At 40.1% G+C, this 27,926-nt stretch overlaps 1 protein-coding gene across 3 annotated transcripts in view; it reads left to right on the top strand.

Annotated features, from left to right (window-relative positions):
• HS6ST2 (heparan sulfate 6-O-sulfotransferase 2) overlaps positions 1-27,926 on the top strand; it is a 359,670-nt gene that overhangs the window by 141,462 nt on the left and 190,282 nt on the right. The window lies entirely within an intron of this gene.

Genomic DNA, 27,926 nt, shown 5'->3' with positions numbered 1-27,926 from the left:
GCATTGCCCTAATGTCACAGCTGGCACTAACATTCCAATGAATGAATCTTGGATCAATTGCTTATGTGTGAGGCCCAACACAACACTAACAGATCAAAATAAGAGGAAGTTGGAAAGTAGCCAAGTTTCCAGAAACAGGTAGTTAAATATGTTAAAGTAAATCTACTTGATAGACTTATGTAATCATTTTAAAAAAATGAAACATGGTCATTAATGTTAGAAAATGCTTACGTTATTATGTTAGGTCAAAAAGGATAAAAATATATAGTATAATTAAAAATGTAAAACAACAACAATACGCAAATGTATAAAGACAGAAAGTGGGTTAGTAGTTGCCAGGGTCAGGGAATAATGAGGATTGGGGAATCATTGGCTAAGGGACGTGGGATTTCTTCTGGGAGTGTTGAAAATGTTCTAAAATTGATTGTGGTGAGGGTTGCATCAGTGAATATGCCAAAAACCACTGAATGGTACACTTTACATGGATGTGTTGTATGTTATGCAAATTGTATCTCAATAAAGCTGTTACTGACAACAAGAACAAGTCTTATACATAGAAAAACAGAACAGAAAGAAATTTTCCAGAAGGCTAACAGGGTATATAAATTAGTAGCAAATTGTGACTGATTTTTCTTCTGTATTTTTTCACATTTTTAAATGCAGTGATTAAGTTTAATGATCACATATGTAGTCTCATATATTAAAATGAAAAAACCATTGGAAAGGCAAATAAACACAAATGAATTAATGCCAACTTTTTCAGCTCATGGAATTGAAAATATAAATCATTTGAAAAGTAAGAGAAAAAATTATTTTTACACTAGATGAAAACGTAGCATAGAGTGTATGGCCACGTGTGCTCTGGATTAAGTATCAGTATTTAACCTTTTCATTAATATTTTGGCTTGTAATGAAATTGCCAAACACAATGGTATACATAAAACACATGGCATAAATATTGGAAAATCTGTGATAAAAAACATTTTTAATAAACTGTTTTCTCAGAATTAACATCTATCCTTGTTTAGATTTAGAGCTTTTGAAACTTTCAGAATATAAATTAAAAATTATCTTTGTAATCATAATGCACCCCTAATTTACATGTCCTGATCTTAAATCTATTAATTATATTAGCTTTTATCAAAACATTCAGCTAAGTGATCTTCAAATGATTAGTACTTAAGTGCTGGTTGGAGATGAACTTTTGCAAGTGAATGTCATACAATCTATTATTTCTGTTGGAGCTTAATTCTGAAGCTCAGAGACTCCCTAGCTCTTCTTGCCTCCCCATGGTAATTTATTATTATCCTTTGTCTCGTATAACGTTTGCTTCTTTGGCCTACCTGTAGCATAAACCTTTTGGTTGTTCTGCAGCTATTTCAGTTAAATAACTCAAGCCCTAAAAACCACAGAAAGAAGAGAATGTGCAAAGCGATCATATTTATGGACCACCAGATCCTTCTCAACATAATTGCCAGGCTTTTTATACTGAAAGGCAAGAAACAGCTGCCTTGTTCTACTTTGGTGTCCAACTCAGCTGTTTCAGATTCATCCTGTTACTTTAAGCATCTGTTGACAGGTGGGAAAGCTCACTGTGAAGAGAAACATTGTTGCCCTGGGTGGCTTCTGCCTAAGACAGGCCTGACCCTTTTGTTTCTCCCCTGGAACAGAACCGAAGTGTTCCTCCCAGCCTCATTAAGTACAGCTGTTGGGTACATTTTAGTAGATGAGAACCGTTTCCGAAGTATCTCGGTTCTGAGAAGCGAGAGGCAGTGTCCAGAAGGTAGTTGGATAAGCTCATGTGCTATAGAATGTCTGTAAGTGGCTGGGACTTACAGAGGAGAGGCCTGCACGTTATTAGTCCTCCTTGTCTCGGACATCTTGAGCCTCTTGAATATCCTCTTAGGCCCTCATTTTGTACCAGAAATTCTGGAAACTGGAAGGCTATTTTGTTGGAATCCCTTATTTTACAGATTAGAAGACCGATGCCCAGGTTAGTTAAGTGTTTTGTTTTATGCTACAAAGTCAGTTAGTGGAATTCGTCTGCCCATATAATAACATCACAGTATTTCAGAGCTGTTTTCTCTCCTCTCTTTGTCAGGTTTCTGGGAAACCTCTTTCTCCTCATGTTTATTATTTGGCCCTTAATCCAGCATAATGAAATTACGGGTACATAGAGTTTGTCACAGGATTTCCAGTTAGGTCTAAGAGACCTAAAGGAAAGAAAGTTCTGGAAACTTCTGGAAAAACAAAAGCCCTGAGAGTTTCTTGACATATGTATTCTTTAAAATCTTTAAAATCAAACAAAACAACCCCTAGTGTCTTCCCTGTCACCCCCTTCACTGCCTTCTTTTGTATTCTGCATATGTAACCATTCCCCTGGGCATTAGTAGAAAGGTACATGTGTATTAATGGAATTTATGTATTCACTGGGGGTAAAATGCACTGGGAATTCCTCCACTGGGTGTAAAAACTTGGACCTGGGGACCTCACTAATGACTTTTCAAGAGCAGTTCTTTACAGAGTCCAAGTATTCAATCTTGTAACCGGACCATCAACCCCAGTGACAGCCTACTTTGAAGGAGGCCTCATAAAGACAAGGTTCAGGCTCTTTCTAATGGCTTTAGCTAATGGAAAACCTGGAGGGGAAAAATGAAATCATTCTCAAACTTCATACAGGTAGAAAGGAGAAAATCTCTGGAAGTTCTGAGAAGTGACAGGAATGTAAAATTTTGGGTTTAAAATGTAGGAAGTAGTAGTGGATGATGAAGAAAGCTTAAAAATGCTTGCTTTTATTATAGGCAGTGGAAAAAAATGTGAGTCTCAATTTGCTTGCCCCGGGATTGCTCCAGCTAGCAGAATAAATCAGGCTAGAACCAGATCAGAATTTCGTACGAGATGAAAGGGATCTGAAGGACTTTACCTCTATAGTCGTTTTGCCTTTTCAGGCACTGGGTGACCCGGTCCCATGTCCATCCTAGTGGGCCTTGTATGATCCAATCCAAAGACCCCTTTAGGTTTGCATTTTATCATTCCCTCTTTCTCAGAATTTGATGTTTATATGTAAAAGTGCTCTGGAAAATATTTAAAGCATGGTACAAATATAAGAGAAGCCATGCAGGTATGGAATTACTTTAAGAAGTATCATTTTATTCATTTGTCTGGCCTGATACCAATTACATGATGCAATTGTTAAGGGCAGAACCATCCAGAGACCTTTGGGTTCCCCGCTCCCTGATTTTGTTTTGCAAATAATATAACTATACTTAACAGAAAACACCAGTGGTGGCTATGTTGTGCACAAACACAAAGTGATTCTTAGGCAACCGTAGGAGAGAAACACAAAAGAAATCACCAAAAATTCCGTCATCACAACATAAACATTGTGACAATTGTGTGGTACTTTTTGTCTTTTCTGTTCTCTCTGTTCCTTTTCTGTCAGTACAAGTAAGTCATCATGAACAAACAAGCTTTTGTATCCTGCTTTTTTAACCTGACATGTTCATAGAACATAACCTAGTCACACACAGGCAAGTACATCTTCTATCCAATGATTTGTTTCACCATCACCCTGCACATCATTTTTCTCATGTTTCAAATGATTTCCTCAGAAGAGACATCCGGAAATGGGATTACTGAGTCAAAGATTCTCAACCTATTTTAAGGCCCTTGGTGTGTAGTGGCAAATTGCCTTCCTGAAAGGCTGTGCCAGTTGACATGGCTGGCAGGAGCAAGGCTGAGTCTTCCTCTGGACCTGTACATGGGTACAGTTAACATTAAATTTTTTTTAATGAGTGTAATTTACATACAATAAACTGGACACGTCTTCAGTACATAGGCTTGGGGAATTTTTACATACCTACATTTGGGTAAATGCCACCCAGATCCCAGATCTCTCTCTCTGTAGACAGATATATACATACATACATACATAAATACATAGATATATAGATTGATTCACCTGAGCAGCATTTATATATATATGATATATAACATTATATAAGATTTAGATATTTAATATTATATATTATATGTTAGTATAAATCATATACACATAAGCTTAATTTATGCATAAATACATATGCTTCACATATATTTACATAGATAAATATAAATATATATATATATTCCTTATGTACAGGATCCAACACAACATTAACTTAGACAGTTTCCAGCTTAGATATTAACTTAGGTCTTTCCAGATCAGAATAAGAGGAAGCTGGAAAGTATCTAGGTTTCCAGCAACAAGTACTTAAATATATTAACATGAATCTACTCAATAGACTATTATGTAATCATTTTTTAAAAATGAAAACATGGTAATTAATATTAGAAAATGCCTATGTTATAATGTTAGGTTAAAAAAGGATACATGTGATTTATATATATAAAATATATGTACAGCATATGTATATCTGCATATTTAAATATATAAATACAGCATATATATTTATATACTTAAATTATAAATGTATGTACAGCATATATATACTTAAATATACATATTTATATATATATAAAATATTTACATATATAACTTATATATAAATCACACCTGTGTGTGTGTGTATACATATATATATATATGTTTCCATTATCCCCAGGAAGTTTTCTAGTGCCCAGTTGGTATCTAGTGCCCAGTCGGTGTCTCCACCTACCCCCGAGGTAACCACTATTCTGAAAGTCTCTCATCTTTGAGTGATTTCGGAAATGTTCTTCTCTCATCTGAAATGATTTGACAGGCAGTCTCTGAAGGAAGATTGCTATGGCTTTGGTGTTGCTCGGATTTCTGCCATCTCTCATTGGCAGGCCCGAGAAGATATGCACAGTCTTTATTTCATTGTTGCCCAGTTGCCTGTATTGAGCTTAGCTATCCTGTGCCCAGGTTGCCTTAGGGATCACTTTGTGACTATGTGCAGCTTATCCATTACCTTTTTTTTTCTCTTCAAGAATGAACAAAACGACTACCATCTGTTCTGAACCATGTGTGGTAGCAGGTAGGGGGTGACAATGAAGGTGTGTTACAGAAATAACGTAGGAGCCATGCTGACTTTAAAGAAACACCCCCACCCCCAAATGCTCCTGGCTGTTTTCTTTCTATAGATGTGTTAAAACAGAGGGTATGAAGTGCTTGGTTTGCAAATCCTGCAATACTTTGCCATGGCAAGTCCCTAGGAAGTAGATTAAAAGTGGATCTCCCAGAGTGATTAGGATTGGGCAGATAAAATGGTATGTTTTTGTTGGTCAATCGAGTTCGAAATATAGGTTCGGAGAGTAAATACTCCCTTGCTGAGACTGAACAGTCATTTTGTTGTTCATTTTTATGAAAATCATGGCTCCCAATTTTCCATGAAAGCTGTCCTTTCTGAGATAGACTGGCTCTTCATGAGTTATCAAGCACCTCAAATCCTCTCTAACAACAAAATCGAGGGGTAACCTCAAGGTTAGGAACATCACGGGCAAGAACTTACGGCTCAGCAGTGGTTGTAGGTGTAAATTCAGTGTCCCAAGTCAGAAATCAAGAGGTCTAAGCCCAACATAAAAGGCAAGGAGAGGAGGAAATTAACAAAGATGGAGGCTAGGAACAACGTTAGGGGCTTTCATATGTAATAATCCATTTAATATTTGCAATAAGATTATGAGGTTGATCTATATAAATCTCCCTTTAAAGGGAGGGAATTGAAACATGTCCAGAGTCTCACAGTTACATTTCCTCTTTGCCTCTTTCCTTCCCTCTTTTCTTTCTTTTTTTCCCCTCTTTTCCCACTGTTGACACATTCCAGGACACACATCCTCCTCCTGTTTTCCTATTCCTTCACATCTTTCTCATCCTTTGCTGTAACATCCTGTGCCATAACAAACTGTCACTTATCCAGTGTGGCATGCCCTGTGAAGTCTTCCCTGACACTGTGAACCATAGTAAGTTTATAGGACCCTTCAGTGTTGAGTTCTATCTTTTGCAGCTCCCACGGCACCTATAGAAGTTGTGTTCACAGAGCACTCAACAATTCCTAGACTTGAATAAAGGTGTGACAAAAATGGGGTTCTGTTGGGAAGACACTGTAGCCACTGTCAGCATAAAGATACAAATGGTCCTTGTGAATCGATGGAAGGCCTTTGAGTGATTTCTTATCAATGGAAGTGCCTTAGGAAATGCCCAATTGCTGCCTTAAAATGAATATAATTATCCAACATTGATCATTGAGTTTGTTCCTTTGCCACCCTCCCCACTTGCATGTGTAAGCCTTTTTGGTTTTAGTGTTTCACCAAGGAGTTTTCAGGCATCTTAATTAATAACAAAAACCTATCAAGCTGGAAGGAGATGGCCTGACCATAGTACATTCCTTTACCAGGACTCTGTAGACAGGTCCCTAGCTGGCATATGCATCAAGAGCTCCCATTCCCTCCAAGGACCCGTGGACAGTTCACACCTATAGTGCTAGATTAGAACAGACATGAAATTCAAATACCGGTAGGTTGTTATAGGTGTTCTCTGAAAAGAACAGTGGTAAAATAATTAGTACATCTAATTATTAGCGTGTTCACATGCTTTATATTTTTAAAGGGCCACAGCAGTGCTGTACAATAGAAACATAATGTGAGCCATATATATAATTTTAAAGTTTTTTAGTGGTCAATTTAAAAATGTAGAAACATGTGAAATTAATTTTAATAATATATATTTAACTGCGTAGGCCCAAATATTATCACCTTGACATGTAAATAATATGAAAATATTAATGAGATAGTTTACCTTTTTTGTTCTAAGTCTTAGAAATCTGGTGTATAATTTATACTTACAGCCCACCTTCTTTTAGGCTGGCTATATTTCAAGTGCTCAAGAGCTATATGTGGCTACTGGTGATCATATTGGCCAGCACAGGCCCAAAGAAACTTCTAATGGAGTCTTTCCTATAAAGGTGGAGCTACATTTGTTCATAGGCAAAACCAAAACCAAATCCAAAACAAAAAGTGACTCAGTATGTTTATTGGTCCCATGCTCCATGCTGGGCACTAGAGTGGGGAGACAAAAGGGTGCAGTGCAGCCTCTACCATAAATCAGTCACACGTGAAAAGTGAAATCATTTTGGTTGTAATTTATAATGTGTCCAACCACAAGGCAGTTTTTGTGATTAATTCTCAAGCAAGTGATTTTGGCAGTTTAGAACTGTGAGTTTACAGGAGAAAGTAATCCCTACTATTTGAGATGGTCATGGAGGACAAGGGACATTGGACAAAGTATAATATTTGTCTGAGATGGGGAAAGAGGAGAGCAAGCAGTTCAGGTAGGGGAGACAGCTTGAGCAAATGTACAGAAGCATTGTGACACAGCGAGTAGATTAGCTTCGCTGTAACTGAGAATGCACAAAAAGGAAATTATAGAAAGAAAGGTGGGATTCCTTTTGGCTATATTAAAGAGAGTTGGACTATATAGAGAGATGGTTAAGAGACCTCAGTTAACAACAGGAATGAAAATAATAATCGCAGCTAGCATGTGCCTGGTTAGGGGCCAGTCCCTGTACCAAATTCTTTGTATTTTTTTGTCACTGAATATTACAAATGAGAAAGTGGAATCTGTAGAGAAGTAGAAGTACTTGTCCAACGTCACACATCCAGCAAGTTGGTGTACCAAAATTTTGAATACAGAGCCTTCTGAGTTCAGAGCATTTACCTTAACCATCAGGAGATATGCTCCTGAGAATGTTGGAAGCAGTGGTCTCTGTGTTTGATTAATGCCCCCAGCCCTACTGACAAAGGTGCTGCCGAAGGGCCGACGGACCACCTGAACATATGACAGAGAATTTCCAGGCCAAGGATTCTCTGCAGTTTGTGTCTTCTGAAAAGATACAAATGGGCCTTTTAGCATGAAGCCCCTGCAAGTTGACTGAGGTCACTGACTCAGGTCTTTACAACCCATTGTTCCACTAGTTGGTTTCCTCCTTTCTCTCTCCTCGTATACCCCAGCATCATACTAGAATACTGGGATCTCAGAGACCTTTTCGTTCAAGGCCTTGTTCTTACAGAACAGAAAACAGAGGCTTAGAGAGGAAAGGACTTTGTCCAGAGTCACACAGTTTTGGAAGTGTTAGAGCTGGGGCCCACATCAGGACTCTCTCCACCCAGTGAGCTATGCTAGTGTTTGCCAAAGACCTTCTCCATGGAAAGCAAGAAATTCAGATTAGGAAGTGTATTTCAATCACTAAGTAGTTGTTTTAGCTTTCTAGGGTTAACAATTGACAAACTTTGCCATAGACGAAGGTATCCCTGAATTAAGAGATGGATTTCAGTAATAATTGCTATAAAATGAGTTTTTGGTAAGTGGCCTCTATAGCCTTATGGATTTCAATAAAATCAGATGTCCTTCAAATGGAAAAAAATGTTGACCCTGCTGAATATAATAAAATGGTACCTTTTAATGCAGCAAATCTTTTAAACTCGCATTTAAAAGAAAAGTAATGACTTTTAAAATTAAAGTTCAATGGTATCCCTTACTTGGAATACGCTTCCAGTTGGAGAATAAATCATAGAATAAAAATACTTAGAGTAACAACAACAACAAAATGCTTACAGTAACCATAGAATAGAGGCCAGGCCTTTTGGCAGGTATTCAGGCTGCCTTCCTTATCTGACAAACTGTTCACAACATAGAGTGGTCAGTCCCTCTAAGTCTGGCCTCTAAGGTCCCAGCACTTTGAATTCTTTTACCCTTTTTCTTCTGACTTTGGCCGTCATTTCACTTTACGGCCTTGTTCCAGCCTTCTTTGTCCAAAGATACACTGTCTGCTTTTCTACTTTGCTTGGAAGCAAAAACATTTTAGAAAACTAAGGCCTGAAATAGCTAGTTGCTACTTAATGTTTGCTGCTTATCCTTGCATCTGCTGGGACCTGGTGCTTGTCATGCTTATACAGTACAAGGAAGACAGAAGACAGCCCCTGCCATAGTGAAGTCTAGTCATTTTAGAGGACAGGACTAAAAATCATGAAGCAATGAACAAATCCCCCAAAATACAATAGTGCACTGAATGATGCTGTGCAGATACTTCTTAGAGATATTTAGGTGTAGCTAGGCTAGATTGTTTCTGTATTGCATCAATAGATTGGTCCATGTTGACTATTCCACTTCACAATTTCTCAGGGATGGACAAGATGGCAGAGTTCAGGCCCCAAATTTACCGAAATAGAAATTTTCTCCATCAACTAATGAGTGGATAAAGAAAATGTGATATATATACACCATGGAATACTACTCAGCCATTAAAAGAATGAAATAATGTCGTTTGCAGCAACTTGGATGGAGCTGGAGGCCATTATTATTATTATTATTGTTATTTTATGAAGTCTCACTCTTGCCCAGGCTGGAATACAGTGGTGTGATTGATATCAGCTGACTGCAACCTCCACCCACTGGATTCAAGTGATTCTTGTGCCTCAGCCTCCTAAGTAGCTGGGTCTACAGGTGGCTTTTTTTTGTTTTTGTATTTTTAGTAGAGACAGGGTTTCACCATGTTGGCCAGGCTGGTCTTGAACTCCCAACCTCAAGTAATCCACCAGCCGTGTCCTCCCAAAGTGCTGGCATTACAGGTATGAGCCATCGTGCCTGGCCTAGAGGCATTATTCTGAGTGAAGTAACATAGGAGTGAAAAACCAAAATTCATTTGTTCTGACTTATAAGTGGAAGCTAAGCTGTGAGTCTGCAAAGGCATGCAGAGTGATACAATGGACTTCAGAGACTCAGAAGGAGGAGGGTGGGAGTGGGCCAGGGATAAAAAAAAACTACACATTAGGTACAACGTATAATACTCAGTTGACAGGTGCACTGAAATCTCAGAATTCACCACTATATAATTCATACATGTAACCCAAAACCACTTGTACCCCAAAAGCTATTGAAATAAAAAAGCATATGTAAGTTCCATTACAGCATGAGAAATACTTTTTTTTAAAATACTTTAAGTTCTAGGGTACATGTGCACAACGTGCAGGTTTGTTACATATGTATACATGTGCCATGTTGGTGTGCTGCACCTATTAACTCATCATTTACATTAGGTATATCTCCTAATGCTACCCCTCCCCTCCTCCCACAATAGGACCAGGTGTGTGATGATCCCCTTACTGTGTTTAAGTAATCTCATTGTTCAATTCCCACCTATGAGTGAGAACATACGGTATTTGGTTTTCTGTTCTTGCGATAGCTTGCTGAGAATGATGGTTTCCAGCTGCATCCATGTCCCTACAAAGGACATGAACTCATCCTTTTTTATGGCTGCAGAGTATTCCATAGAGTATACGTGCCACATTTTCTTAATTCAGTCTGTCACTGATGGACATTTGGGTTGATTCCAAGTCTTTGCTATTGTGAATAGTGCTGCAATAAACATACATGTGCATGTGTCCTTATAGCAGAATGACTTATAATCCTTTGGGTATATCCCCAGTAATGGGATGGCTGGGTCAAATGGTATTTCTAGTTCTAGATCCTTGAGGAATCGCCACACTGTTTTCCACAGTGATTAGACTAGTTTACAGTCTCATCAACAGTATAAAAGTGTTCCTATTTCTCCACATCCTCTCCAGCACCTGTTGTTTCCTGATTTTTTAATGATCGCCATTCTAACTGGTGTGAGATGGCATCTCATTGTGGTTTTGATTTACATTTCTCTGACGGCGAGTGATGATGAGCATTTTTCCATATGTCTATTGGCTGTATGAATGTCTTCTTTTGAGAAGTGTCTGTTCGTATCCTTTGCCCACTTTTTGATGGGTTATTTTTTTTTTCTTGTAAATTTGATTGAGTTCTTTATAGGTTCTGGATATTAGTCCTTTGTCAGATGAGTAGATTGCAAAAATTTTCTCCCATTCTGTAGGTTGCCTGTTCACTCTGATGGTAGTTCCTTTTGCTGTGCAGAAGCCCTTTAGTTTAATTAGATCCCATTTGTCAATTTTGGCTTTTGTTGCCATTGCTTTTGGTGTTTTAGTCATGAAGTCCTGGCCCATGCCTATGTCCTGAATGATATTACCTAGGTTTTCTTCTAGGGTTTTGATTGTTATAGGTCTAACATTTAAGTCTCTAATCCATCTTGAATTAATTTTCGTATAAAGAGTAGGGAAAGGATCCAGTTTAAGCTTTCTACTTATGGCTAGCCAATTTTCCCAGCACCATTTATTAAATAGGGAATCCTTTCCCCATTTCTTGTTTTTGTCAGGTTTGTCAAAGATCAGATGGCTGTAGATGTGTGGTATTATTTCTGAGAGCTCTGTTCTGTTCCATTGGTCTATATCTCTGTTCTGGTACCAATACCATGCTGTTTTGGTTACTGTAGCCTTGTAGTATAGTTTGAAGTCAGGTAGAGCATGATGCCTCCAGCTTTGTTCTTTTGGCTTAGGATTGTCTTGGCAATGCAGGCTCTTTTTTGGTTCCATATGAACTTTAAAGCAGTTTTTTTCCAATTCTGTGAAGAAAGTCTTTGGTAGCTTGATGGGGATGGCATTGAATCTATAAATTACCTTGGGCAGTATGGCCATTTTCACAATATTGATTCTTCCTATCCGTGAGCAGGTTTGTTCTTCCATTTGTTTGTGTTCTCTTTTATTTCACTGAGCAGTGGTTTGTAGTTCTCCTTGAAGAGGTCCTTTACATCCCTTGTAAGTTGGATTCCTAGGTATTTTATTCTCTTTGAAGCTAGTGCGAATGGGAGTTCATTCATGATTTGGCTCTCTGTTTGTCTGTTACTGGTGTATAAGAATGCTTGTGATTTTTGCACATTGATTTTGTATCCTGACACCTTGCTGAAGTTGCTTATCAGCTTAAGGAGATTTTGGGCTGAGATGATGGGGTTTTCTGAATATACAATCTTGTCATCTGCAAACAGGGACAATTTGACTTCTTCTTTTCCTAACTGAATACCCTTGATTTCTTTCTCTTGCCTCATTGCCCTAGCCAGAATGTCCAACACTATGTTGAATAGAAGTGGTGAGAGAGAGCATCCCTGTCTTGTGCCAGTTTTCAAAGGGAATGCTTCCAGTTTTTGCCCATTTAGTATGATATTGGCTGTGGGTTTGTCATAAATAGCTCTTATTATTTTGAGATACATTCCATCAATACCGAATTTATTGAGAGTTTTTAGCATAAAGGGCTATTGAATTTTGTCAAAGGCCTTTTCTGCATCTATTGAGATAATCATGTGATTTTTGTCTTTGGTTCTGTTTATATGCTGGATTACATTTATTGATTTGCATATGTTGAACCAGCCTTCCATCCCAAGGATGAAGCCCACTTGATCATGGTAGATAATGTTTTTGATGTGCTGCTGGATTCGGTTTGCCAGTATTTTATTAAGGATTTTTGGATCGATGTTCATCAGGGATATTGGTCTAAAATTTCCTTTTTTTTGCTGTACCTCTGTCAGGCTTTGGTATCAGGATGATGATGGCCTCGTAAAATGAGTTAGGGAGGATTCCCTCTTTTTCTATTGATTGGAATAGTTTCAGAAGGAATGGTACCAACTCCTCCTTGTACCTCTGGTAGAATTCGGCTGTGAATCTGTCTGCTCCTGGACTTTTATTGGTTGGTAGGCTATTAATTACTGCCTCAATTTCAGAGCCTGCTAATGGTCTATTCAGGGATTCAACTTCTGCCTCATTTAGTCTTGGGAGAGTGTAAGTGTCCAGGAAATTATCCATTTCTTCTAGGTTTTCTAGTTTATTTGCATAGAGGTGTTTATAGTATTCTCTGATGGTAGTTTGTATTTCTGTGGGGTTGGTGGTGATATCCCCTTTATCATTTTTTATTGTGTCTATTTGATTCTTCTCTCTTTTCTTCTTTATTAGTCTTGCTAGCGGTCTATCAATTTTGTTGAGCTTTTCAAAAAACCAGCTCCTGGATTCATTGATTTTTTGGAGAGTTTTTTTGTGTCTCTATCTCCTTCAGTTCTGCTCTGATCTTAGTTATTTCTTGCCTTCTGCTAGCTTTCGAATGTGTTTGCTCTTGCTTCTCTAGTTCTTTTAATTGTGATGTTAGAGTGTCAATTTTAAATCTTTCCAGCTTTCTCTTGTGGGCATTTAGTGCTATAAATTTCCCTCTACACACTGCTTTAAATGTGTCCCAGAGATTCTGGTATGTTGTGTCTTTGTTCTCATTGGTTTCAAAGAACATCTTTATTTCTGCCTTCATATCGTTATGTACCCAGTAGTCATTCAGGAGCAGGTTGTTCAGTTTCCATGTAGTTGAGCGGTTTTGATTGAGTTTCTTAGTCCTGAGTTCTAGTTTGATTGCACTGTGGTCTGAGAGACAGTTTGTTATAATTTCTGTTCTTTTACATTTGCTGAGGAGTGCTTTCCTTCCAACTATGTGGTCAATTTTGGAATAAGTGTGATGTGGTGCTGAGAAGAATGTATATTCTGTTGATTTGGGGTGGAGAGTTCTGTAGATGTCTATTAGGTCCGCTTGGTGCAGAGTTGAGTTCAATTCCTGGATATCCTTGTTAACTTTCTGTCTTGTTGATCTGTCTAATGTTGACGGTGGGATGTTAAAGTCTCCCATTATTATTGTATGGGAGTCTAAGTCTCTTTGTAAGTCTCTAAGGACTTGCTTTATGAATCTGGGTGCTCCTGTATTGGGTGCATATATATTTAGGATAGTTAGCTCTTCCTGATGAATTGATCCCTTTACCATTATGTAATGGCCTTCTTTGTCTCTTTTGATCTTTGATGGTTTAAAATCTGTTTTATCAGAGACTAGGATTGCAACCCCTGCTTTTGTTTTGTTTTCCATTTGCTTGGTAGATCTTCCTCCATTCCTTTATTTTGAGCTTATGTGTATCTCTGCATGTGAGATGGGTCTCCAGAATACAGCAAACTGATGGGTCTTGACTCTTTATCCAGTTTGCCAGTCTGTGTCTTTTAATTGGACCATTTAGTCTATTTACATTTAAGGTTAATATTGTTATGTGTGAACTTGATCCTGTCATTATGATATTAGCTGATTTTTTTGCTCGCTAGTTTATGCAGTTTCTTCCTAGCCTTGAACGACTTTACATTTTCACATGTTTTTGCAATGGCTGGTACCTGTTGTTTCTTTCCATGTTTAGTGCTTCCTTCAGGACCTCTTGTAGGGCAGGCCTGGTGGTGACAAAATCTCTAAGCATTTGCTTGTCTGTAAAGGATTTTATTTCACCTTCACTTATGAAACTTAATTTGGTTGGATATGAAATTCTGGGCTGAAAATTCTTTTCTTTAAGAATGCTGACTATTTGCACCCACTCTCTTCTGGCTTGGAGAGTTTCTGCCAAGAGATCTGCTGTTAGTCTGATGGGTTTCCCTTTGTATGTAACCCGAGCTTTGTCTCTGGCTGCCCTTAACATTTTTTCCTTCATTTCAACTTTGGTGAATCTGACAATTATGTGTCTTTGAGTTGCTCTTCTTGAGAAGTATCTTTGTAGCGTTCTCTGTATTTCCTGAATTGGAATGTTGGCCTGCCTTACTAGGTTGGGGAAGTTCTCCTGGATGATATCCTGCAGAGTGTTTTCCAACTTGGTTCCATTTTCCCTGTCACTTTCAGGCACACCAACCAGACGTAGATTTGGTCTTTTCACATAATCCCATATTTCTTGGAGGCTTTATTCATTTCTTTTTACTTTTTTTTCTCTACACTTCTCTCCTCACTTCATTTCATTCATTTGATCTTCAATCGCTGATACTCTTTCTTCCAGTTGATCGAATCAGTTACTGAAGCTTGTGCATTTGTCATGTATTTCTCGTGTTATGGTTTTCATCTCTATGAGTTCTTTTAAGGTCTTCTCTGCATTGATTATTCTAGTTATCCATTCATCCATTCTTTTTTCAAGGTTTTAGTTTCTTTGTGCTGGTTACATAGTTCCTCCTTTAGCTCTGAGAAGTTTGATGGACTGAAGCCTTCTTCTCTCAACTCATCAAAGTCATTCTCCGTCCAGCTTTGTTCCATTGCTGGCGATGAGCTACGTTCCTTTGGAGGGGGAGATGCGCTCTGATCTTTTGAATTTTCAGCTTTTCTGCACTGCTTTTTCCCCATCTTTGTGGTTTTATCTGCCTTTGGTCTTTGATGATGGTGATGTACTGATGGAGTTTTGGTGTAGGTGTCCTTTCTGTTTGTTAGTTTTCCTTCTAACGGTCAGGACTCTCAGCTGTAGATCTGTTGGAGTTTGGTTGAGGTCCACTCCAGACCCTATTTGCCTGGGTATCAGCAGCGGAGGCTGCAGAAGATAGAATATTGCTGAACAGTGAGTGTTGCTGTCTGATTCTTGCTCTAGAAGCTTCGTCTCAAGGGTGTACCCTGCCATGTGAGGTGTGAGGTGTCGGTCTGCACCTAGTGGGGGATGTCTCCCAGTTTAGGCTACTCAGGGATCAGGGACCCACTTGAGCATGCAGTCTGTCCGTTCTCTTTTTTTTTTTTTTTTTTTTTTTGAGACGGAGTCTCGCTCTGTCGCCCAGGCTGGAGTGCAGTGGCCGAATCTCAGCTCACTGCAAGCTCCGCCTCCTGGGTTCCCGCCATTCTCCTGCCTCAGCCTCCCGAGTAGCTGGGACTATAGGCGCCTGCCACCTCGCCCGACTAGTTTTTTTTTTTGTATATTTTTAGTAGAGATGGGGTTTCACCGGGTTAGCCAGGATGGTCTCGATCTCCTGACTTCGTGATCCGCCCGTCTCGGCCTCCCAAAGTGCTGGGATTACAGGCTTGAGCCACCGCGCCCGGCCTTGTCCGTTCTCAGATCTCAACCTCCGTGCTGGGAGATCCACTGCTCTCTTCAAAGCTGTCAGACGGGGGCATTTACCTCTGCCGAGGTTTCTGCTGCTTTTTGTTTAGCTATGGCCTGTCCCATAGGCCATAGGAGTCTACAGAGGCAGGCTGGCCTCCTTGAGCTGTGGTGGGCTCCACCCAATTTGAACTTCCTAGCGGCTTTGTTTACCTACTTAAGCCTCAGCAATGGCGGACGCCCCTCCCCCAGCCTCGCTGCTGCCTTGCAGTTAGATCTCAGACTGCTGTGCTAGCAATGAGGGAGGCTCCATGGGAGTGGGACCCTCTGGGCCAGGTGTGGTATATAATCTCCTGGTGTGTCATTTTCTAAGACCCTTGGTAAAGCACAGCATTAGGGTGGGAGTTACCCAATTTTCCAGGTGTTGTGTGTCTCAGTTTCCTTTGGCTATCAAAAGGAGTTCCCTTCCCCCTTGCGCTTCCCAGGTGAGGGGATGCCTCGCCCTGCTTCAGCTCTCGCTGGTCAGGTTACACCCACCGACCAGCACCAACAATCTGACACACCCGAGTGACATGAACCTGGTACCTCAGTTGAAAATGCAGAAATCACCCGTCTTCTGTGTCGCTTATGCTGGGAGCTGGAGGCTGGAGCTGTTCTTATTTGGCCATCTTGGGCATGCCTCGAGAAATACTTCTTAAAGGAGTGTTCCTAACATAGGTTCTAGTCCCCATGAGGTTTGTGCATAAAAAGGACTCCGTAATCGAGCCATTCCATATCTTCCTCTTGGAGACTTAAAAGACATGTTCATGTATTAAAGGGTATACAGCTTTCAAACTTTTTTATCAAAGTCTTGCAGTTTGTAACTTTGGCTTAAACCCAGTAGTAACCAAACTGGTCTTCCTACAGAGCCTTTATTTCATAGTCCATATTCCATGGGCCTTGTGGCAGAACACACAATGAGAAATGCTGCTTTATAGTGGACTCTTGGCTCCCCAGTAATGGCTAAATGCCTGATTTGGTTATAGTTCTCTTAGCCCCTGTTCCTTCCAGATGAGAATCTTGTGCAGGAAGTAAGAAAGAGAAAGTAACCCAAGCTATTTTAACAATAGGCCTCTGACTAAAACAACCTCCCTGAATAGTTGATAAACATTTTCCCTCTCTTAAGGGAAAATCATGCACAGAAACAAGCACATATAAATAATTTACCAAGCTGTAATATGCTATAAATAACAGCCCTGCTAAATAATGAATTAACCCAACTGCTGATTCATAGGTAAATGTCTCTTGTAAACAGCATTTTTATGGATTTTACAGCTTAGTTAATATCCACTCATATTTCATTAGGACACTTCAGGTGAAGTATTGGGGTAATAATCTGGTTATATTTGAAAGTGATATAGCACATATCAGGAGTCCAGGCAGAGTTTGGGGAGCTGTCAGGATCCTTTTCTCTTAGCCAGAGCATGAGGAGAGATTGTACTGGGCCTTACTTTTCTCCTTCCTCCATGGTCTTGGTTTGCCCAGCTCCTCAGTGCAAGCCTGAGTTGCTGAGCAGGATGTGGCTCTGAAAGGAGGGTGTCCTCTCTGAGACCATGGGCAGGGATGGAAGTAGAGGTAGCTCTGGGCCAGGGGAAGAAAGGGACACAGAAATCACTTTGGCTTACTCGACAGAGCCAGCTCTTCTGAGATTTTATGACACAGGTGTGCACACTCTGGAGCTGAACTATGGATATTTGCATCTTTACCACTTATTAACTTTCTGACTTGGGCAAGTCACTTATACTCTCTGTGGTTCAGTTCCCTCACCTGTTAACAGGGACAATAAAAGTACCTACTCCTAGGGTTATTATGAAGATTAAATGAGTTTGTATTGTCAAGTGCTGGAACATTCCTTGGCACTTAGCAAGTGCTTTTATTTATTTATTTTTTGAGATGGGGTCTGGCTCTGTCACCCAGGCTTGAGTGCAGTAGTGAGATCTCAGCTCACAGCAACCTCTACTTCCCAGACTCAAGTGATCCTCCCACCTCAGCCTCCCAAGGAGCTGGGATTACAGGCGCATGCCACCACGCTCAACTAAGTTTAGTATTTTTAGTAGAGATGGGGTTTTGCCATGTTGCCCAGGCTGGTCTCAAACTCCTGGACTCAAGTGATCCTCCTACTTTGGCCTCCAAAGTGTTGGGATTATAGGCGTGAGCCACCGTGCTCTGCCAGCAAATGCTTTTTGAGTACAGTGTTAACTGTTACATTTGTTAGAACTGGACTCTTTTAGATTCTTCATTTTGGCATTCTCCAGCTCTGGTGTTGGATTCTGAAAACCTAGACACTGGCGGTTGGAGGGTCTGGGTGGGGAGGGGGTCACTGGGATCACTCAGATGCCTCTTCTTGCCTTTAAAGAATGAAAATGGGGGCCAGGCACAGTGGCTCACGCCTGTAATCCCAGCACTTTGGGAGGCCGAGGTGGGTGGATCACGAGGTCAGGAGGTCAGGAGATCGAGACCATCCTGGCTAACATGGTGAAACCCCGTCTCTACTAAAAGTATAAAAAATTAGCTGGGCGTGGTGGTGGGCGCCTGTAGTCCCAGCTACTCAGGAGGCTGAGGCAGGAGAATGGCGTGAACCGGGGAGGCGGAGCTTGCAGTGAGCCGAGATCGCGCCACTGCACTCCAGCCTGAGCGACAGAGAGAGACTCTGTCTCGAAAAAAAAAAAAAAAAAAGAATGGGAATGGGGAGCAGGAACTATGATTTCATTAGAGTGAGGAAAAACTGCTTTTGGTGCTCTCTCAGTAACTATAAGTAAGAAATATTATCTTATTTAAAAGGAATGTTATCTATCTTTGTTAATGAGGATTTTATGGTGGGGGGAGGTGGTGAGAATTATCAGTCAAATCACTTTGAAAAGGAGGAGCTCTGAATTTCATAATTAAACCCTAATTTGTTAATGGGAACTGATGCCAAAAAACAAGAGTGCTACTATTTCCTCCTTGCAGTGACACTGAAAGTCCTGGGCTATGGAGGGTAGAAACAGGACATTCTCCGTGTTCAGTTCACAGGGGTGGAGTTACAGTAAATATCTTGCCCAGTTTGCCATCACACTAACACTGTACACCCTACTACCAGCCTAATGACCATTCAATTCTGATTGAATGGAAGAGCAGCTCCAGCCCTTGATCCAACTTGTGGTTGATTACAGTGCTCATTCCCCATTACCCCAAATATTCCTATCAATGACCAGAGTGAGCATTCACGCTTATGCACCGTCATAGATATAACTCATGCCAGTGTTTCTCGATAGCAGCCATCTGAAGCTCCTTTTGCCCACAGCTCCCTGGATAGCTCCGCCATTCCCTGCATGCTAGTCTTGTGGTTTGGTCTTCAGCCTGCTGTCTGTCCTTTCTCACACGTTGCATGGGCTTTCTCCGATACCTACATGCAAAATCTCTTTTCCATTCTTCCTTTCTCTGGCCCCTGGGTTCAGAAATCTCTAGGGATCATTATCAGTCCTCTGGCTGCCCCTCTCCTACCTACCTCCATCTACCCTAGCTTTAGGACAGACCTGTGGTGATGCCCAACTTTCTGCATTTTGAAATAGGGGTGATTGCTTTGACTTGGGCTCTATCTAGGGTCTTTCATCTGTCTGTTTTGGACAAAGACAATAGCAGTGAAGCGGGGGCCTTTGGATTAAGAGGCTCAGGCTCTCAAACTCTCTTTTTTTTTTTTGAAAAAAAAAAAACTGTCTGGCATTAAGGGGCATAGTCTGCTTGCCTTCAATAGACCTCAGGCTGGGGAGGCTCGAGGTGCCTACTAGGGCAGCCAGTTTGCATAGTGCCTTCTGAAAGCTGGAAGAGCCACCCTTGCTACCTTATAGCCTTCGTCCTTGGGCCTTAGAATGAAACGCTTCAGAGCTCACAATTAACATTTGGCCAATCTCCTTCCTCACCCCCACCCCCATGAAGTGGGAAGAAATACAGTGGCGTGACATTCACTTTGACAAAGCTCTTTTTCTTTTCTTTACTTCTCAAAAAATGCCTAAAGAAATAAAAACAGTTGCTAAGCTACTGGGTGGGCTCTATTGGTGTGTTTTGTTGCAGTCTTGGCATTAAGGACTCATGCTATCACATATTCAGCAACTTAGACTAAAGGGAGGAAAGCAAGGTGCTTGAGAGGGCTCTCTTGCAAGTTCACTTATTTGTCAGGTCAAGTGCTTGGCTCTGGGATGGCAGGGGACATGGAGCATGACAACTGCAATTCTTTCTCCAGGTGGGAAAGTAGAAGGGAGGATTTCTTTCAATCCTCAAATTCTTTCAAAAGAGAATATTGATTTGGAACCTTGTCTTTCTTTACCATTTATTTCAGAAAGGTTGGATCTCTAGGAAGCATGGGTCATGCTCTTAGTTCTCTGGGTATTGTCTTTTGCACATATCACATGCAGTTGGTACTACTGATGGGGCCTGGATACTAGCTGGTTCTGGTGAGCTCCTAGCTCAATGTGCCAGACCTTTGTATTGTATTGTATTTAATTTTTTGTCTCCAGCATTTTCTTTTCAAAGCTGGTGAATCCCAGGTTTTGCAAGTTTTCATTTAACAACATTCACATAATCCCTAAATTCAGCATGGTTTGTAACTTGTTAGGTCCGTTTGCTATATACAAATGCCATACCTCCAGTTGGTACTGAGGAACAGTTCCCAACTCCTGATTTAAAGGCATTAACACTGAGAATGGTGGAAAGAGAGCCTATTTCCCAACACTGCTTTGCAACATCGTCTAAATCTTTCACAATGGCCTAATCCACCCATTGCGCGTTGGTTCTCAGTGTGGGGACAATGGGGGCATTACTGATTTTAGACTTGTTTTCATCAACTAGCTCATTCTGTGTAGAGTTTAGAAAAAAAAAAACATAAAAATTAATGCAGCCTGGGACACCCTCTGTGGAGGATACATTGAAAATACATCTTAAATAAAAACCCAGGAAATTGTCCCTTCTGTCTTTCACCTGTCAGAATCAGCAATAGAATTCTATAGCCCATTCAGTGGCATATTTAATTAAGCAACCTATCTGCTGAATGTGCTGGGGGTTGGCTGACAGTGCTTTTCACTGCTGATTTGGATGACAAAGGATATGGTGAGATATTCAACAGTCTGGTGAAATGGAAAGAAACTCCCAATTGGTCACACCTACCTATTTCTCTTGGCATGTTGCATTAGCTCTGATAATACAGAAAATAGACTGACTTTTATGCATTGAGAAAGTCAGTGGACACCAACCTCTTGCCTTTTGCTCTTCCACAGCAAGCCGTGACTGAGTTTTGCACACATTTCCGTTACAGATGAATACAGATTTTAGTCGTAGGTGAGAAATATGAACTTGTAATTTTCAAGAGACAAAACCTCCAGCTGCTTGTTTTAATCCTAGTGCAGAATAGTTCCTTCCTGACCATCCTATATTTTGATGGCAGTTATTGCCTATCCCTAGTGTATATTATTAGTATTAGTGACAGTTTTGCAGTGTTTATCTGGTGCCAGACATATGCCAAGGCATCATCCCTCTTGCCAACGCTGTGGGGTAATACTCTATTTTGCAGATATGAAAATTGAGGGTCAAAAAACTTAAGTGACTTGCCTGAAGTCACTCAACCAACCAGTAAGTGGTGGGTCAAGGTTAGAACATAGAGCTCTTCTACCCTGCAGCCCCTGCTCTTAGCCGCTGTCTTGCATTGTCTCTCTTGAAAGCCAAAAGAGTTTGTCACCCAGTACAACTAGGGGTCGGGGCACAAGTGTATTAGGATTACAAACCTTTTGGGGGTCTCTCCCACAAAATTGGGCTCTTCACCTAGGTTTTGTAGAGCCTTGCAGTATCAGTAAAGCCCTTCAAACTAGATGCAAAAATATGCGTATATTCAAAGGAGATAGGCCAGAGTTTTCATCACTTTCTTGAAGAAGTCCATGACACACAAGAGGGTTAGTAACTTCCACATAATCCTAAAGTGCATGTAGCACCTGCCAGGCATGAATATGTGCATGAACTTAAGCAAACTCATTTCATTCTCACCATAGCTATTGGAGGTAGGTATGATTATCATGCCCATTTTATAGAAGGGTAAACTGAGACTAAGAGAGGTTATAAAGCCAATTCCTAAGTGACAGCACTGGAATTTGAGGCCAAGCAGTCTAGCTCCTGCTTTTAATCACTTTTGACTGCAATTTCCTTTTTATTTACTTGCATATCTCCTAGCACAGTGCCTGACACATAATGGGATGTTTATTGATATTTGTTCAATTGAATTGATTTGCACACTGCCAGCTCTGTGTAGATTTCTTCTTAGGAATCATTCTCAAAGGTATGACTCCGTAAGTCCTGGCTGGATGAATGAAAAGAATCAACATGGTCAAAAGATAATTTATTAGAGTTTTTAAAGACAAATGGCTTGGTAAAGTATAGGCATTTTACTTTCAATCAGTGTTCCCTGGAGGGCTGTTACACTGATTTCCAAGCCCATTCTTCTCCCAACTGGCTCACTAGATTGTTCCAATTGGTTATAAGGTACCCATAAGTATGGGCTAGGTAACTCTGCAGGCCCTGTGAATCTATGTGGTGTTTCATTTCCTAATTACTATGCATAATCTCCCCTGCCTTTTATTTCCAAGTGACCAACCAGAAGCCACCCAAACCCTCTGCATATTGACATGATTCAAACGTAGGTCTCTACAAGGTATGCCAAGCTTATTAAGGGGAAGGTGGGGGGAGATGCGAATCCTGTTCAACCACCTCAATGCAAGTTGACTGTAGTTAGGTCTCTAGGATGGAGCATTCTTAAAAATCAGAACAAAAATTGGCTGTGACTGTGAAGAGTGTATGGTGAGTTGGCAAGCTGGTGAGTAACAAGGTGGAGCAGCCTGAGTTTTTAATCACCTTGATTACATGTTCCAAGGTTTAACATTGTGGCCTCCACTGTTTCCCTAATTTTACCTGCTGCGATCTTATTTTACTTTTCATTTTGTTCTCTAATCACCGCCGATTAGAGCCCTGAGTCCATGCTGGTTCTGTTGCCTGCCTCTCAGCCTAATGGGCCTCTTTGTACTGAGGCACAGAACCCAGCTGGCAGCGAGACTTCCTAGGGCCCGGAAGCTTCATTACTCTTTGTTGGCAGTGAACTCTAAAGTTGCTGGCTTTGGAGTTGGGTTTTCTCAAGTACAGTCGCTTAACATTTGGTTTCAAAGTTGTTTTTCAGATTTTTTTCTCTTTTTTCCTAAATCAATCAGATGCATGAGCTAATTATAAGCCAGCAAATATTTTGAGAAAAATTCCCTCCAGTAGAGGCCCTTGCACAAACTTCAGACTATATTCCCAGTAATTAATATGCTTCTTTTATTTCCTTTGAGGTAGAAAACAGTCATTGACAATCACTCCCTATCCATTTGGTTCAAATAACTAATTTTGTACCTGAAGATTAATTACAGTAGTGACACCACATTTTCCTATTAGGTCTCTCACTTGAAGAACTCGGGGCAATTTATAACCTTTGAATCTTGGGGACTAGTTTAATCTGTTCGTGGGCAGCATAGCAGTGAATATTGTTATCAGAAATACAGTTAAACCTCTTTAATTGAGCCCCTATTGATTCAAAAGGTAATAATTCAGGCAGTGTGAAGAACAAACTTGAAACGTCTACGACAAGAAGAAAGTAAGTTGGCAAAGGGGTTATTTAAACTGCGAAGTAGAGCACACTTTTTGAAGTGCCAGTTCACATGCAAAGAACTGGTAAGTACGCACAAATTGTTCCATTAATAGACTCAGAATCTTGAGATTAAAAGCCATGTAGTACAACTGTTCATCACTCAAAAAACATTTGTTGAGTAACGCTATGTGCTGGGCCCTGGGGATACAATATTTTGTTAATAGCTTCATTGAGATATAATAAATATACCATATAATTCACTCATTTAAAATGTACAGTTCAGTGATTTTTGGTATAGTCACAGAGTTGTGAAACCATCACCACAGTCTATTTTAGAACATTTAATCACTCTAGAAAGAAACCCCGCATCATTTAGCCATCACTTTCCCAACCCCCTGTCACTCACAGCCCTAGGCAACCACTGTGGGGATACAAATTTGACTAAAACACAGTGCCTGCCTTTGAGAGGTCAGCAAGCTATTGAAAGAGACATCAGACAGATGAAGCGTACTTATCATAGCATCATAGAATGTTGATATTGAGAGACACTAAGAAGATCATCAGATATAAACTTCTCATTTCACATATGGGGAAACTGAGACCCAAAGACAAGAAATGACTTGCCCAAGAACAAAAAGCTAACAGAGCCAAGACTAAAACTCATGTATTCTGCTATCTTAACCTGTTGCAATGTTAATTACAATACAAACTTCTGGAGCATAGTAACAGTTGAGAGCATGGATTCTAGAGCCAGACTGCGTGGATTTGATTCTCAGCTTACCTTTTATAGGCTGTGTGACCTCAGGCAAGTTACTTAACCTCTCTGAGCTTCAGTGTCCTCATTTGTTGTTTTGAAATAATAATTGTAACTGCCTTATAGGACTCTTGTGAAGATTAAATGAGTTTCTATATGAAGTACTTAAAATAGTGTTTGGCACAGAATAATTGATACATAAAATGATTGCTATTATTATTTCATTACCTAGTTATTAAATATAAAAACATTTCATAATGTCCTAATGTATATTTTAAATATTGTTCTTCAGGTTTTAAATCCTGACTATATTCATACATAATTTCTATTTAGTTTCTTCCAACATACATTTTTGAGTGTTAGGGGCTAGGTATAAAAATGATGTTTAAAACAGAGTTCAAGTGCCTAAGAAGTTCAGTGAGGTAAGGAAGGCAGGTGAACAGATATGTAGCTATAAATCAAGGCAAACAATAGGAAGTGCCCCAAATAAAGTATGTATGAAGCATAAAGCGTATAAGAAAGGCTTCAAGGAGGCTGTGGCATTTGACTTGGGTTTTGAAATGTCAGCCAGATTTCATCAACCTGAAGAGGGTGAGAGAAGACATTCCAGGATAAGGTAACAGTAGAATTGGAGGAAACAAAGTATTTGCCATGGTTGGGGAAAGGCTAAGTGTTGTATGTGTTCAGAGCATAGGGTTTTGGAAGATGTCCTGGGAGATGAGCCTGAAAATATAGATGGGACTGTGCTCAGTAGGAAAAGGGAGGAGAATTGATACTTACTGAACACCTTTTATATACCAGGCTCTGAGGCTGGGCGCAGTGGCTTACTCCTGTAATCCCAGCTATTTGGGAGGCTGATGCATGAGAATCGCTTGATCCTGGAAGGCGGAAAGTGAGCCGAGATCGCACCACTGCACTCCAACCTGGGTGACAGAGTGAGACAATGGCTACGAAAAACAAAAATAAAAACAAAAAAAACCTATATAACAGACTCTGTAAAATACCAAATACTAGATATGTATGGGTAACTATTTTGATTCTCACAATCATCCTGAGGAAGCAGTGTAGAGAGGTGATGTAAATTGATCAATATCATACCCAATATGTGGCAGACTCTAGATTCAAACTGAAGTCTCTCTCTGATGCTAATGCCTATTCTTTCTCCATATGCCACACCAACCCCTGAACTTCTGTACCAGCTTGGTCGTTATGGCAAATGGGAGCTTTAAATGTTCTTGAACATGGGGGAAACATATTTTCATTGCGGTTTATTTATCCAACTGCATATTTATTCACTTATTTATTTGCTTTCTCTAGTGGCAGTATAGGGGACAACTTAAATGGAGGGGAGATCAGAGGCAAAAAAGTCAATTGTGAGGCTTTTACGGTAGGTAAAAGGCAGTGAGGACATGAACTAGGGGCGTGGTAATGGAGAGGAGGGGACACATATAAGAGAGGGGTTGACAAGACAGGACATGTGACCAATTTGATGTGGTGAGGGCAGGAGTCAGAGAGAGTCGACAATGAAGGCATGATTTTTCCAGCCTGTATGTTGTGATGGATTGAACTGATGGACTGAGACAGAAAGCCTGGGCATGGGTTTAGAAAAGGAAGGAAAGTCAATTCAATTTTATTATAATCGAACTTTCTCTGAGTCCTCCACGTGTTCAGTAAGCAGATGGACATATGGGTCTGAAGCTTGAGGGAAAACAAGGATGGAACCCGGGGGAATATCTATATGTGTGATCTGGGCGGAATAAATGTAACAAACAACTTGAACCATGAGGAAACAGTTGGAGAGGTAGCAAGAGGACCAAGAGTAAGTGAGAGAGAGCGCACCTAAATCATGGTAGAAGGGAATTTTAATAAGGAAAGGGAGGTCAGCATTGCTAAGCGCTAAAGAATGGCCAAGTTAGATAGACTGAAAAATGCCCCTTGGATTTAGTAATTAAGTAATTTAGTAATTAAAGAGGTTATTGAGTAATAAGAAACAAACCAAGTAGAATATTTGGGTGGAAATTATGTGGCAGTGGTTTGGAAACTGAATGAGGAATGGAGACCTGGAGACGTAAGTGTAGACAACTCTTTCTAGAAACTTGTCTGGTATCGAGAGATGACAGAATCTTGGAGACAAAACAGATCCCGAATAACTTTTTTTTATTATTATTATGGAGAAAGTTGAGCATTTGTTTTGGCTGAGAGGAGTGAGTCAGTGAAGAAGGAGCTAGTAGAAGGGGAGAAATTGGGGGAAAACAGATAAAGATTGGAGAGGTAGCAAGAGGAACAAAAGTAAATAGGAAACCGCAGGGAGATGGTTAGCTATGGAATTGAGCCCTTCCTCTGAGATGGGGTTATGAAGTGAGGATGCACAGGGGTACAGATAAACTAAGGGATTTTTCCCACAGAGTCTGAGGCATTTGTGACTGATTCCTTTCTTTAATTTAGAATTATCTACCTAAGAAACCTTGCTCTTTTTACACTATGTAAAATCCCTATGGAAACAAGAACAACAAAATCAAACACAAAAACCTACTTGATTTAAATGTGGGAGAAGGGCTTGAATAATTTCTTCAAAAAATAAAGAAAAGATATACAAATGGCCAATAAGCGCATGAAAAGATGCTCAACACCATTAATCATTAGAGAAATGCAAATCAAAATCACAATGAAATACCACTTCAAACCCATTAGGATGACCATTATTGTTTATTTATTTATTTATTATTATTATTATTATTTTTTGAGACGGAGTCTTGCTCTGTCGCCCAGGCTGGAGTGCAGTGGCGCGATTTTGGCTCACTGCAACCTCCACCTCCTGGGTTCAAGCAATTCTCCTCCCTCAGCCTCCCAAGTAGCTGCAATTACAGGCGTGCACCACCATGCCTGGCTAATTTTTGTATTCTTAGTAGAGACGGGGTTTCACCATGTTGGCCAGGCTGATTTGGAACTCCTGACCTCATGATCTGCCCACCTTGGCCTCCCAAAGTGCTGGGATTACAGGTGTGAGCCACCATGCCCGACCAAGGCCATTATTAAAAGAAAGTTAAAAGTAAGTATTGTTGAGGATGTGGAGAAATTAGAACCTTTATGCACTGCTGGTGGGAATATAAAATGGTGCAGCTACTGTGGAAAATAGTATGGTGGTTCCTCAAAAAAATTAAAAGTAGAATTACCATATAATCCAGCAATTCCACTTATGAATATATACCAAAAGAACTGAAAGCAAGGATTTAAATAGATATTTGTGAGTATAGTCAATAATAATTTAATTGTACATTTTAAAATAACTAAAAGAGTATAATTAGATTGTTTGTAACAGAAAGGATAATAAATACATGAGGGGACAGATATCCCATTTTATATGATGTAATTAATACACATTGCATTCCTGTATCGAGACAGCTCATGTACCTTAAAAATATATACACCTACAATGTACCCACAAAAAACAAAATGTGATATATATATATGAATATTATTCAGCCTTTAAAACAAAGTAAGTTCTGACACATGCTACACCTTGTAGACATTATGGTAAGTGATGGGTGGGTGAACCTTGAAGACATTATGCTAAGTGAAATAAGCCAGTTACAAAATCACTGTATGATTCCCCTTATATGAAGTACCTAGAGTAGTCATATTCATAGAGGCAGAGAATAGAGGTTGCCAGAGGCTGCGAAAGGGAGGAATGGAGTATGGACTTTCAGTTTGGAAAGATGAAAAAAGTTCTGGAGATGGTGGTGATGGTTGCACAACAATGTGAATGTAC

This window comes from Macaca mulatta, chromosome X (assembly GCF_049350105.2).
Source record: "Macaca mulatta isolate MMU2019108-1 chromosome X, T2T-MMU8v2.0, whole genome shotgun sequence".
In the NCBI taxonomy this organism is placed as follows: Eukaryota; Metazoa; Chordata; class Mammalia; order Primates; family Cercopithecidae; genus Macaca; species Macaca mulatta.
This window is presented reverse-complemented; position numbering and strand designations above follow the sequence as displayed.